Source organism: Moschus berezovskii, chromosome 6, assembly GCF_049115385.1.
Source record: "Moschus berezovskii isolate FMDL1 chromosome 6, NW_MosBer_1.0, whole genome shotgun sequence".
Classification (NCBI taxonomy): domain Eukaryota; kingdom Metazoa; phylum Chordata; class Mammalia; order Artiodactyla; family Moschidae; genus Moschus; species Moschus berezovskii.
The window spans coordinates 39808024-39821802 of NC_142465.1; the positions used below are offsets into that span (position 1 = coordinate 39808024).

A 13779-nucleotide genomic window follows, 5' to 3' on the forward strand; every position below is an offset into this window, starting at 1 on the left:
AAGCAAGGCATTCTTCTCCTTTTGGTCAGCATTTCATTCTTTCTTCAGAGCCAGTGAGTGAATCTATTGGCTGCTACTGCTGCAACTAACCATGGACTAACCAGCCATACTCACAGCCACACATCACATGTGTGGGCTATTTACTTCCCTAGACACAGATGAAGAGGGCCGGGGTATTTCTAGGTTCCTTCTTGTTTTGACCAAGTCCACTTATCAGGCCTCAAATATCTTGGGGCATTATAAGACCCTTCTGCTGCATCCATCTGGTACCTTGTACTTCCTTGCCTGCTCTCTTCACTCTGCATGATAGAATACCAGTCCCTCGACTGTATGGGCCCATGTATCTACTAAAGTACAGTTTGCTACTAATTATTTTAAGGTATTTTTCTTATACTAAAAATACTTCTAATAATTAAATTTTTAAAAATATTGTTCTTCACTTGGGAATGAAAACTTTCAGAATGTGATTTTAATTCTTTTCCTTTGATAAGCCCTTGTGATTTTTTTATTTTCACTTTCATCATTTTTGATGATGTTGACATGTTTAAATTTTAGGGGGCAGTAACTCTCCCAGATTGCCTTCAAGTAATAAGCTTATGACTAAATGATTTACCTACTGTGTTTCATATAGAATCTTTATGAAATGATATTGAAATGAATGAAGAGTTTTTTTTCAGTTATTACCCCAGAATTTGTAGGAATAGGACGAATTCTAAGGAATGCAATTTGTTGGGTAACTAGTTATAACAGATTTTTCCTGTATGTTAATTTTTTTTTTCTTTTTAGATACACAATGTCTGTGTGTGCATGCTCAGTTGTGTCTGACTCTTTGTGACACCATGGACTATAACCTGCCATGCTCCTCTGTTCATGGAATTCTATAGGCAAGAATACTGGAGTAGGTTACTGTGCCCTTCTTCAGGGGATCTTCCAGACCTAGGGATTGAACTTGGGTCTCCTGCACTGCAGGCATATTCTTTATCATCTAAAACCACTAGGGACTAAGCTATCAAAATAAGAAAGTGATGAGTTAGAATGGACCTTGACTATAACCAACTACTATGGCTATTTCTGTGTGTACTAGGTATATGTCTCAATCTTATGGTGTTGGATGGAGGTGTACGTATAGATATACGTATCTAATCTGGTATGTGTGTATTTTCTACATGTTATGAATGTATATATATGTTTCAGGAAAGGTTTTAATACATAGTAATCTCATCAGCAGTTTAAAGTACCTACTTAACCCACTTTCTTCAACAGTGATTTGAAAATTTGCCAATCCAGTAGGTGAAAAATAACACTTTGTTGGTAAGATTGAATACTTTCTTATATATGTATTGGCCATTCATATGCCTTCTTTTGTAAATAGCCTATTTAGTTAATTCCCTGGTGGCTCAGACAGTAAGGAGTCTGCCTGCAATGAGGGAGACCTGGGTTCAGTCCCTGGGTCAGGAAGATCCCCTGGTGAAGGAAATGGCAACCCACTCCAGTATTCTTGCCTGGAAAAACCCATGGACAGAGAGGAGCCAGGTAGGCTACAGTACATGGGGTGCAAAGAGTAGGACATGACTGAGTGACTTCACTTCTTATTTAGTTAATCGATTAATTAATTTCTTTTGGCTATGCTGCGTCTTTGCTGCTGCACCTGCTTTTTTCTAGGTGTGGCGAATGGGGGCTACTCTCTAATTGTGGTGTAGGGGCTACTCTCTAATTGTGATGCTTGAGCTTCTCATTGCAGTGGCTTCCCTTATTGCGGAGCACAGGCTCTAGGGCATGCTGGCTTCAGTAGTTGGAGCTCTTGGCCTCTAGAGCACAGGCTCCGTAGTTGTGGCACACAGGCTTAGCTGCCCCACAGCTTGTAAGATCTCCTGGATCAGGGGCTGAACCTGTGTCTCCTGCATTGGCAGACGGATTCCTTAGCACTGAGACACCAGGGAAGCCCAACAGTGTATTTAGATACATCGTCTGTTTTTCTGTATTTTCTTACTGATCTAAGTGAACTCCATTTAATAAGAATATTAACTTCACATCATCTATAGTTTTCATTTGCTTTGAAGTCTTTACAGTGATTTTTGCTGTGCTAACTTTTTTTTAATTGATATGCAGTCAAATGAATAATTTCTGTCTCTAAAGAGTGAGACTATGTTAACGACATAGTGAAGAAAGAATATATTTTCTTTCACCAAAGAAAAGAGAAAGCCAATTAGAAAATTCCAGGAAAAGAAAATTTTAAATTGCCTTTATGAGAAATTTCTGGTCTACTATATAAAATAGAAAATTTGGCATGACTTTGAGCAGTTTGGTTGAAGTAAGAAAAATTGTATCTGTTCTTGATTCTACCTAACATTCTTCTTTGGATGTTGACAAGTTTGTGACAATAGACAGTACAGTTTTTGACTCTGCAATGAATACTAGTACATAGGCATTAATGCAAATACAGTTGATTAATTTACTATTGATCTTTTAATTGGAGGTCTGAAAAGAGGACAATGGTATATCTGTATTTACCTTCTGTCTTAATCTGTCTCACTATACTCAATAAATGGTCCACCTGCAATGCAGGAGACCTGGCTTTGATCCCTGGGTTGGGAAGATCCCGTGGAGAAGGGAAAGGCAGCCCACTCCAGTATTCTGGTCTGGAGAATTCCATGGGGTCGCAAAGAGTCGGACATGACTGAGAGATTTTCACTTTCACTTCATACTCAATGAATGATTTTTTTTGTTCTGATTAATAATGAAAAGAAATGGTCTTCTTGAACTTAGATCTAGGTATACTTATCTAGTGTAATAGCTGGGAGGTAAAGCTGGAGGTCCCTGTGCCAGTTACCTGAAGCCCATTCTTTTCTCACGTATTTGTAACATCAGTTGTAGGACCAAATCTTTGAGGTTGGCTTCTGGGTCTTGTATTCTGATCTGCTTGTGACTTCCACAGCAAGAGCACACTACTCTGATTGCAGTAGTTTTATAAGATTTGCTGTGTCATAGTTCTGGTCTCTGTTCTACCTGTTCAGAATTTTTTTTTTTTTTTTTGTCTATGTTTGCAACTTCATTCTGTGGTATAAACTTTAGAATCAATTTAATAAGTTTTATGAAAAAATGCTATTTGGATTTGTATTGGAATTACATCATATTTATAGATTTTTATATGTTACCATTCTCCTGATAGTCATTTTTTAAAATCCAGGAATATGACTTACCTCTCCATTTTCTTTCATATCTTCTTTACAACTATTTCCATAATGGGTGTACACATATTTTGTTAGATTTTCCCTTAGGAACCTTATGGGCTGTGTGTGCTCTTACTTAAATGGGATCTTTATTTTTCCATTATATTTTCTATTTGTAAAAGACTTAAATTGCTATAATGGACTCTGTTTGCTATCAAAAGTAACTTCTTTTATAATATTTAACTTGCTTTATCTTTTGTCTCTGGAAGAAAGTTGGATTCTTTGGTTTCAACTCAGAGTATAATAAGAAAATTTTCAAGGTGCATTCAAAGTTCATTTAACTCTCTTTTCTTAATCTGCCATACATTGATATGCACTGACATTTCAATGATCTTTTCCAAGATGAATGTTGAGGGTCTGTTGTAATATATTTTAATTCTTTGGCATTAAGACTCTTCTCTTTTTAGCCTTATGATGTCGTTATTAAACTTCCCAAATGCTCTTTAGGACTTTGATCAATCTCTTAAAATCATTTTTCAAAATACTCATTTAAAAATGGTAATCGACTTTCTGCAGTTTATTATGAAGTGGCAGGAAATAGAATTCAGCTTATTTGTAACTTGTTATTTTCTGTAGTTTGGTGAAACATATACCTTTTTAAACAGTCCACGCAAAATATTATTCTGGTGTCCTTATTGTCATGGAGTTTATATTATCTCCATTACTTAAGAAATCTTTTTTCACTGGATGGTGTGTGTACTTAAATTCCATTAAGCTTGGCAAGGTGTCATATTTTTATGGTTGAAACCATATATTAGTATATTTCATAGCAGTTGAATGAAAGTCATTCAGATTTTGCCTCTTCGTTTTAGTGATGTTTATCCATTGAGCATTTTGAAAAAGGAGGTGATTGACCTGCTGTCACTTTTTCTTTGTATTTTAACTTTTGGTTATTTAAAACTCTAGGTATTATAAAAATTGTGTTTGATTATTATTGAGGATGCTAACTGTACCAGAGAATATATGAATCACTGAATATTTTTAGCTTAAACCAATTTAATTTGCCTAAAAGAATAAAAACCCTGAATAGCACCAGAAAGAGAGATGTAGGTTCCGAGGAAACAATTTACTTTGGAGATGCTTAAACTATACATTTGAAGCACTGAACACTATGTTTAAAATATTTTTTGCTACTATGACATCTTAAAAATGACTATCATTTCTAAAATTTGCTGTTCTTTGAATATTAGTGAATTTGTACATTTTTAATGTATGTGTTAGTAAGTTGATGGTGTCTCTGATTTCATGAATAGTTTCTAAATATCTTTTTGCCATTTTATACCAGCCTTGTCATTTTTCTTGTTTATTTGTAAGAATTTTTATATGGTAAGAATATCAACTCACTGTCAGTTATATATGCAGGGGAGTTCCCAGGTTAATGATTGCTTTTAATTAAAAAAAAAGATTTTAAAAATCATTTCAAGCCTGCAGAAGGGTTTACAAAGACAGTACAAAGAACGCCCACATCTTCTTTTACCAGATTTCTAACTGGTAATATTTTTAGCCCATTTACTCCATCATCCTATATCTCATTTCAGTATTCCTTTTCCCGGCAATATACTCCATCACCCTTAAATACTCTACTGTATTTTTTCTTAAGACAAGGACACTCTCTCTGTATAACCAACATACATCTCCTGATCAAGACATCAAAACTGATAGCATAATATCATGCAATCTCAGACTTCACTTAAATTTCACCAACTATCTAAATAATGTTTCTTTTTCCTTCTTAGACCATGACTCCATTCTAGAATGCATATTGCATTTGGTTGTCATATCTTATAATTTCCCTCAATTTGAGCAGTTACAGTCTTTCCCTGTTTTGGGTATCCTTTATGGTCTAACTATAGGCATTTTATTCCGTATTATCACCCACCAGCTGGGTTCATCTGATGTTTCTTCATCACTCAAGCTATGCGTTCTTGTTAGGAATATCACAGAAATGATGCTGACCACATCTGGATGTACACTGTGTCAATTGTCCTTCTGTTGATGATATCAACCTTGATGACCTGGTCACATTGATGATCTGACAGGTTCTACACTACTTTTCCCTTTGATTTTCATTAGTATTTTATTGGGAGATAATTCAATTTTATTCCAATATCCAATTCCTCATCAGAGTTTCATCCACCCGTCTTAACATCCATTAACTGTTCCCACCTGTATAAGATATGATTGATACCAAGTGACATGAGTAAAATGGAAAATTGAACTCATTCTAACTCCAATTCATTTTTTGTATTGTCAAAAATTTAAAGAATATCTGTCATATAAAAATATATTTCTTTAAAATGGTAATTCAAACTTTTGTATCTCATACCTCATTTTAAGTGTAGATCACCATTCACCATGCAAAGCATCTTTATGTTAATTGTTCCCTCATAGCTCAGTTGGTAAAGAATCCACCTGCAATGCAGGAGACCCTGGTTCGATTCCTGGATCGGGAAGATCCACTGGAGAAGGGAAAGGCTCCACTCCAGTATTCTGGCCTGGAGAATTCCATGGACTGTATAGACCATGGGGTCGCAAAGAGTCAGACACGACTGAATGACTTTCACTTTCACTGTATTTTTCCTTAATGAAAGGTATTAATTTATACCGAATGAAATTCAGAGAAAATAGTATTTTATTTCCGTAAAGGTGATTTGCCTAACTTTTCTACTGTTTTCCTAATAGCTTTATATACAGGATTGCATTTATTGAACTAAAAAGACCTTTGTAAGAATAAGATCCGAGTGTATATAAGATATATTTTGAGGCAAATTTTGACGGAAATAAGTTTCTATGACATCTAGTTATTGGGTTTTCATTGTTTCACATTTCTAATAGGTTAAAAGTGCATGTCAGAGTTCAAGGTCTATTGCAGGAGTTTTATTCAATCACATTAAGAAAAGATGTGTTTATTATTAAGTTCTCCATTTCTAACTAGATTTGATAATCTAAACTTGTTTTTTAGTCACTAAGTCATTTCTGAGTATTTTGCAACCCCATGGATGGTAGCTCACCAAGCTCCTCTGTGCATGGGATTTCCCAGGCAAGAATAGTGAAGTGGGTTGCCATTTCCTTCTCCAGGGGATATCCTGACCAGAGACTGAACCTGCATCTCCTGCTTGGCAGGTGGATTCTTTTATTGCTGAGCCACCTGGGAAGCCCAAAGTGGAGTAATAGGACAGTATAAAGTGTCTGGTCATATAAAATAAAAATTTGGCAGAAATATAAAAATTCTAGAAATGAAAAAGGAAGCCCTACAGTTATAGCAATTCATCATCCAAGGAAGTGTAGATTCAGGAAAATGATGAACTGGGAACTTCTTTGAGGACCTGGACTTAGTCTCTTTTTTCCCAGTATTCTCTGTGCCTGCTATGGTGCATGCTCTAAAGATGGCTGGTAGATGTTTGAGGAATGACTCATGAGAAGTGCAGAGCATCTGCTTATATCTGGTTGTGTGGTAGCTGGATGTTTTCTTAGGTTCATTGAAATGTTTTCTCTAATAAAGGGTTAACCCTTTATTAGGTTTTTACTGGTGTCATATAGTCCTCTAAGCACTTTACATGGATTAATCTCATTAAATGTGCATCACAGTATTGGAGGTAGATACCATTCATAACGTATTTATTTTCCAGATAAGGAAATGGAGCCTTGAGAGGTTAAGTCTCAAGTCCAAGGTTATAATAAGTGGCAGAATCAACATTTGAACCAGGCTGCCAGGCATCAGAACCCATTCTCCTATAACCGCTATCTTGACATCTTCTCTCTGTTTGTTTCAGAGCGGCACCATGGCCTTTCTACTTCCTTAAAACCCAAGAATTCTATTTTTTTTAATTGTTGGATAATTGCTTTACAATGTTGTGTTGATTTCTGCTACACAACAATTCTAATCAGCCATAACTCTCTCTATATATGTATATATATCCTCTGCCTCCTTAGTCCCCTCCCGTCCCATCCCTCTAGGTCATCACAGAGCACCAGACGGCTCTCTGTGTTATATAGCAGCTTCCCAGTAGCTATCAGTTTTATGCATGGTAGTGTATACAAGTCAATGCTACTTTGACAGGGTTAATACTCTTGCTTTCTATTGCTTTTGAAGATAGCAATCATGTATTTTTCTTCCATTGAACTTTTTTGTTATAGTAAGAATTTTTATCCAGAAATCTCCTCCCTTACAATTTATTTCTTTATTTCAGCAGCAGCATCATGGCTTGTTGAAGTTGATATAGTACAAAAAATGTTGTTGTGGTCTGCATGATTGGGAAAACATTTTGTCTTTTCATTTTTAAAATTTCCTCTCCATAAAAGCTTGGACTAAAACTTAAAACTAAGATTCCTACCTTTTTGGCCTTTCCGTAATAGATCTGGGGCCAGGTTGGATATATTTTCTATAGTTAGGAGGAGTCCAGTACCCATTTCAATTGGGAACACTTAAAGTAATAGGCTCACTGAGAGCAAGATGTCACCTCAGTGGGTGAGCCATGAATCCTGTTGCCTTCTTCCTTGGTTCTTATTTATTCCGAACAATAGAGGAGACATGATGACCCATGAAGCATGTCAGAAAACAGTTGCTGCAGTGTTGACAGCTTACTCTCCCATGTGACTAATTCCTTTCTTTCAGATACAACCTGCCTAGAACTTGTAGCTGTCTTACATGCATCAGTGCTTTTCCTTTATTGTGTGCCTGGAGTTTCAGAATGTGTTACATATAAAGCCGCTGGAAATTCCTGCATGGGCCAACCTCTGTTGGCCTAAAGAGGTCCTATCGATTTTTTAGAACCTTAGCAAAGCAAAACGTTAACTTAAGAGGAAAATTTGAAATGGGATAAAATACTTCCTGGAATCAAAGGGCACTAAGGGTCTGTGGGAGTCACTTAGTCACTCCGGGTGGATGTATTCCTAAAAGCATCGTGAATCATTGTTTCAGGTGAAGGTCAAGACGAAAAGTTACCATCTTGAGAATATAATTTTCATCCAATAATATTATTTATTTATACTTTTAGATAGTACTATTGTATGCACACCTTATTTCACTTGTAAAGCCACTTAAGTATCTGGAAAGTGAAGAGACCATTGCTTTATTCTCTTGATATTATACATGCACACACACACACACAAATTCCAATTCATGCAAAATTATAATAATGTTTAATTTATTTGCATAAATGTATATGGATTTTAAGAGATCACCAAGTTCTTGTCTTCACGTGGAACTGATTTAAGTCATTCTAACAGGTTAAACTGCATTCAGAACAGGTGTTTTACTTTGAGATGTTTTGTCATTTTTTTCACAAAAGAGCTTGATTTATGAAATAAAGTTCAGAAATTAAAAAATGATGCATAATGGACTTTTTAAAGTAAAATTAAGTTCACAGTGTCTTATATGCTAAAGGATCAAGTAACTAATTTAATGATTCCTTAATGAGTATATTATTGCCTTCCTGGCTATGCTCTACTTTTCTATGTTTATATATTTTTAGATCCTTTCAACTCAAAGTGGATGTTATGAGAATTTCATGTATAAAATGTAATTTCTATATTTTTTCAACCCTACCTGACCTAAATCAAATCCCTTATGATTATACAGTGGAAGTGAGAAATAGATTTAAGGGACTAGATCTGATAGACAGAGTGCCTGATGAACTATGGACAGAGGTTCGTGACATTGTACAGGAAACAGGGATCAAGACCATCCCCGGGAAAAAGAAATGCAAAAAACCAAAATGGCTTTCTGAGGAGGCCTTACAAATAGCTGTGAAAAGAAGAGAAGCCAAAAGCAAAGGAGAAAAGGAAAGATACACCCATTTGAATGCAGAGTTCCAAAGAATAGCAAGAAGAGATAAGAAAGCCTTCCTCAGTGATCAGTGCAAAGAAATAGAGGAAAACAATAGAATGGGAAAGACTAGAGATCTCCTCAAGAAAATTAGAGATACCAAAGAACATTTCATTCAAAGATGGGCTCAATAAAGGACAGAAATGGTATGGACCTGACAGAAGCAGAAGATATTAAGAAGAAGTGGCAAGAATACACAGAAGAACTGTACAAAAAAGATCTTCACGACCCAAATAATCATGATGGTGTGATCTCTCACCTAGAGCCAGACATGCTAGAATGTGAAGTCAAGTGGGCCTTAGGAAGCATCACTATGAACAAAGCTAGTGGAGGTGATAGAATTCCAGTTGAGCTATTTCAAATCCTAAAAGATGGTGCTGTGAAAGTACTACACTACACTCAATATGTCAGCAAATCTGGAAAACTCAGCAGTGGCCACAGGACTGGAAAAGGTCCATTTTCATTCCAATCCCAAAGGAAGGCAATGCTCAAAGTACTGCACAATTGCACTCATCTCACACCCTAGTAAAGTCATGCTCAAAATTCTCCAAGCCAGGCTTCAGCAATACATGAACTGTGAACTTCCAGATGTTCAAGCTGGTTTTAGAAAAGGCAGAGGAACCAGAGAACAAATTGTCAACATCTGTTGGATTATCAAAAAAGCAAGAGAGTTCCAGAAAAACATCTACTTCTGCTTAATTGACTATGCCAAGGCTTTTGTGTGGATCATAATAAACTGTGGAAAATTCTGTAAGAGATGGGAATACCAGACCACCTGACCTACCACTTGAGAAACCTGTATGCAGGTCAGGAAGCAACAGTTAGAACTGGACATGGAACAACAGACTGGTTCAAAATAAGAAAAGGAGTACATAAAGGCTATATATTTTCACCCTACTTATTTTTATTTAACTTCTATGCAGAGTACATCATGAGAAACACTGGGCTGGAAGAAGCACAAGCTGGAATCAAGATTGCTGGGAGAAATATCAATAACTTCAGATATGCAGATGACACCACCCTTATGGCAGAAAGTGAAGAAGAACTAAAAAGCCTCTTGATGAAAGTGAAAGAGGAGAGTGAAAAAATTGGCTTAAAGCTCAACATTCAGAAAACTAAGATCATGGCATCCGGTCCCATCACTTCATGGCAAATAGATGGGGAAACAGTGATCACAGTGGCTGACTTTATTTTTGGGGCCTCTAAAATCACTGCAGACGGTGATTGCAGCCATGACTTTAAAAGACCTTTGTTCCCTGGAAGAAAAGCTATGATCAACCTAGACAACGTACTAAAAAGCAGAGACATTACTTTGCTAACAAAGATCCATCCAGTCAAAGCTATGGTTTTTCCAGTAGTCATGTATGGATGTGAGAGTTGGACTATGAAGATAGCCGAGCCCCAAAGAATTGATGCTTTCGAACTGTGGTGTTGGAGAAGACTCTTGAGAGTCCCTTGCAATGCAAGGAGATCCAACCAGTCTATCCTAAAGGAGGTCAGTCTTGGGTGTTCATTGAAAGGACTGATGTTGAAGCTGAAACTCCAATACTTCAGCCACCTGATGCGAAGAGCTGACTTATTTGAAAAGACCTGGATGCTGGGAAAGATTGAGGGCAGGAGGAGAAGGGGATGACAGAGGATGAGATGGTGGATGGCATCACCAACTTGATGGACGTGAGTTTGGGTAAACTCCGGGAGATGGTGGTGGACAGGGAGGCATGCCATGTTGTGGTTCATGGGCCGCAAAAAGTCAGACACCACTGAGCAACTGAACTTAACTGAACCTGATCATTAACACTCATCACAGATGGTTTCTCAGATCTAGGGATAATATACTCCAGTTCCTTTCTATAGAAGTACAATTACATATACTCAGTGGAAAGTGAAATTCATGTTTTATATAGGTGTTTTAAAATATTTTTTCAATAGCAGATTCATCCTTGAATTCAAATGAAGTTATATCTCAATTAATAAAACTCTTGGGAGCATGTATTTCATTCAGTTCAGTTCAGTTCAGTTCAGTCGCTCAGTCGTGTCCGACTCTCCCGCGACCCCATGAATCACACAGCACGCCAGGCCTCCCTGTCCATCACCAACTCCCAGAGTTCACCCAAACTCATGTCCACAGAGTCGGTGATGCCATCCAGCCATCTCATTCTCTGTCGTCCCCTTCTCCTCCCGTCCCCAACCCTTCCCAGCATCAGAGTCTTTTCCAGTGAGTCAACTCGTCGCATGAGGTGGCCACAGTTACTTAATGTTAAATACACAAGCTATTAAATACACACTTGTGTACATGTGCACACAGACATACCCCTCATCAAAGTCTTTCTAAAGAACTACTAGTGGATTATATTAAATGACCAAATCTTTTAAATTTTCCTGTGCAACATGTTGATCCGAGTTGTAGTAAAAGTGTGACCATTTCAGATATTAGAACAATGTTATATATTATAAAGAGGTAGAGAGTTGGAAGGGGGCTTCCCTGGTGGCTCAGCAGTAAAGAATCTGCCTGCAATGCTGGAGTTGCTGGAGACATGTGTTCTATCCCTGGGTCAGGAAAATCACCTGGAGGAGGGCATGGCAACCCATCCAGTATTCTTGACTGAAGAATACGCATGGACAGAGAAGCTGGGCAGGCTGCCATCATTAGAGTTGTGAAGAGTCGGACAAGGCTGAAGTGACTGAGCAAGCACACACAGTGAATTGGAAAGGTCTTAGAAAGAAGGAAAGGGTGACCCTTTATCAATCTATCCTACTTCAGTGTAAGCTCGGTTGGAGAGTTAGTAAAGGGTTATACTTCTAACTCGGAGAAGGCAATGGCAAGCCACTCCAGTACTCTTGCCTAAAAAATCCCATGGATGGAGGAGCCTGGTAGGCTGCAGTCCATGGGGTCGCTATGGGTCGGACATGACTGAGCGGCTTCACTTTCACTTTTCACTTTCACACATTGGAGAAGGAAATGGCAACCCACTCCAGTGTTCTTGCGTGGAGAATCCCAGGGATGGGGGAGCCTGGTGGGCTTCCGTCTATGGGGTCACACAGAGTCGGACACGACTGAAGTGACTTAGCAGCAGCAGCAGCAGCAGCATACTTCTAACTGGGCTTCCCAGGTGGCACTAGTGGTAAAGAACCCACCTGTCAATGCAGGAGACACAAGAGATGTGGGGTTCGATTCCTGGGTTGGGAAGATTCCCTGGAGGAGGGCACGGCAACACACTCTAGTATTCTTGCCTGGAGAGTATCATTGACTGAGGAGCCTGGTGAGCTACAGTCAATGGGATTGCAAAGAGCTGGACACAACCAAAGTGATTTAGCATGCACGCACATACTTCTAACTTCCTTGCTAATATCATTAACATCTCTATCGTGGAGCAAGGACTAGAAGGAGAAAAGCTTTGGAGATGCCATCAGAAGTGGAATGGAATGAATCCAGTCTCCAAACAGATGCCTCGAGTTTTCAGCAGGTGGGGATCTTATTGACATGTCCCATACTCATAGATCATAGATATAAGTTGGCAATCACTGAAAAGATCTTTTTCTTATATGAATGTCTAACTGATGCTCCCTAGTTTTTTGAAAAGAGCAATTATATTCTTTTAGAATTGCAGGCACCTTTGCTATAATCCACTGAACCTGATATATACGAGCCTGTTTTCAAATTATCTGTCTGGTTCCCTCAGTCCATGTTTCTACTCATGTGCCAACTTTGCACAGTTTTAACTACTGTTGTTTTATAATAATTTACATATGGTAGTGTAAACCCTCCAGATTTTTTGTTATCACTAGATTATATTTGCTAATGTTTGTTTCAGTTCAGTTCAGTTGCTCAGTTGTGTCTGACTCTTCATGACTCCATGGACTGCAGCACACCAGGTTTCCCTGTCCATCACCAACTCCCAGAGCTTGCTCAAACTCATGTCCATCGAGTTGGTGATGCCATCCAACCATCTCATCCTCTGTGGTCCTCGTCGTTTCCCCCTCAGTCTTTCCCAGAATCAGGGTCTTTTCTAATGAGTCAGTTATTTGCATCAGGTGGCCACAGTATTGGAGCTGTAGCTTCAGCATCAGTCCTTTCAATGAATATTCAGAAGTGATTTCCCTTAGGATTGACTGGTTGGATCTCCTTGCAGTTCAAGGGACTTTCAAAAGTCTTCTCCAACACCACAGTTCAAAAGCATCAATTAAAAACATCAAGTAAAGTTATTTTAGGCTTCTTATATCTATTCTTATGAAATAAATTGATTTGTAATTTCCCTTTGTTGTAATGTCTTTGTCTAGTTTTTGTCTCATAAAATGTGCTAGGATGTGTTCCCTTTTTGGTAATCTCTGGAAGAATTTGTGAAAGATTGCTGTTCTTTATCCTTAAAGTATTCAAAATAATTCAGATCTATCCATCTGAGATTGGAGTGATGTTTGTGGGATGATTTTAATTATAATTCTCCTTCTTTTTAGGTTTAGTGTTCATAACCCTAACAAAGGCTAGCATGCCAACTGCATATTAAATTGTGTTTCCACTCAGGGCATTACTTCAGAAATTCACTTCTTTTGCACTATTACTTGTACCCTCTCTATTGGCTATTTCCACAAGCATATAAATACACCACAATATTTATAGTCTCAACAGCAGGCCAAACCTAGAACTCTCTATTGACTTTTCCTGTTCAACTACTGCTCGTTTGTTTCCCTTTGGTTGTCTCCAGTTCTCCCTCCTCTTACTCTTTG

General features: G+C 37.9%; 1 protein-coding gene across 1 annotated transcript in view; it reads left to right on the forward strand.

The window, feature by feature from the left end:
• The window catches only part of NELL2 (neural EGFL like 2), a 400566-nt gene that overhangs the window by 62474 nt on the left and 324313 nt on the right, over positions 1-13779 (forward strand). The gene's annotated exons all lie outside the window — the stretch shown is intronic.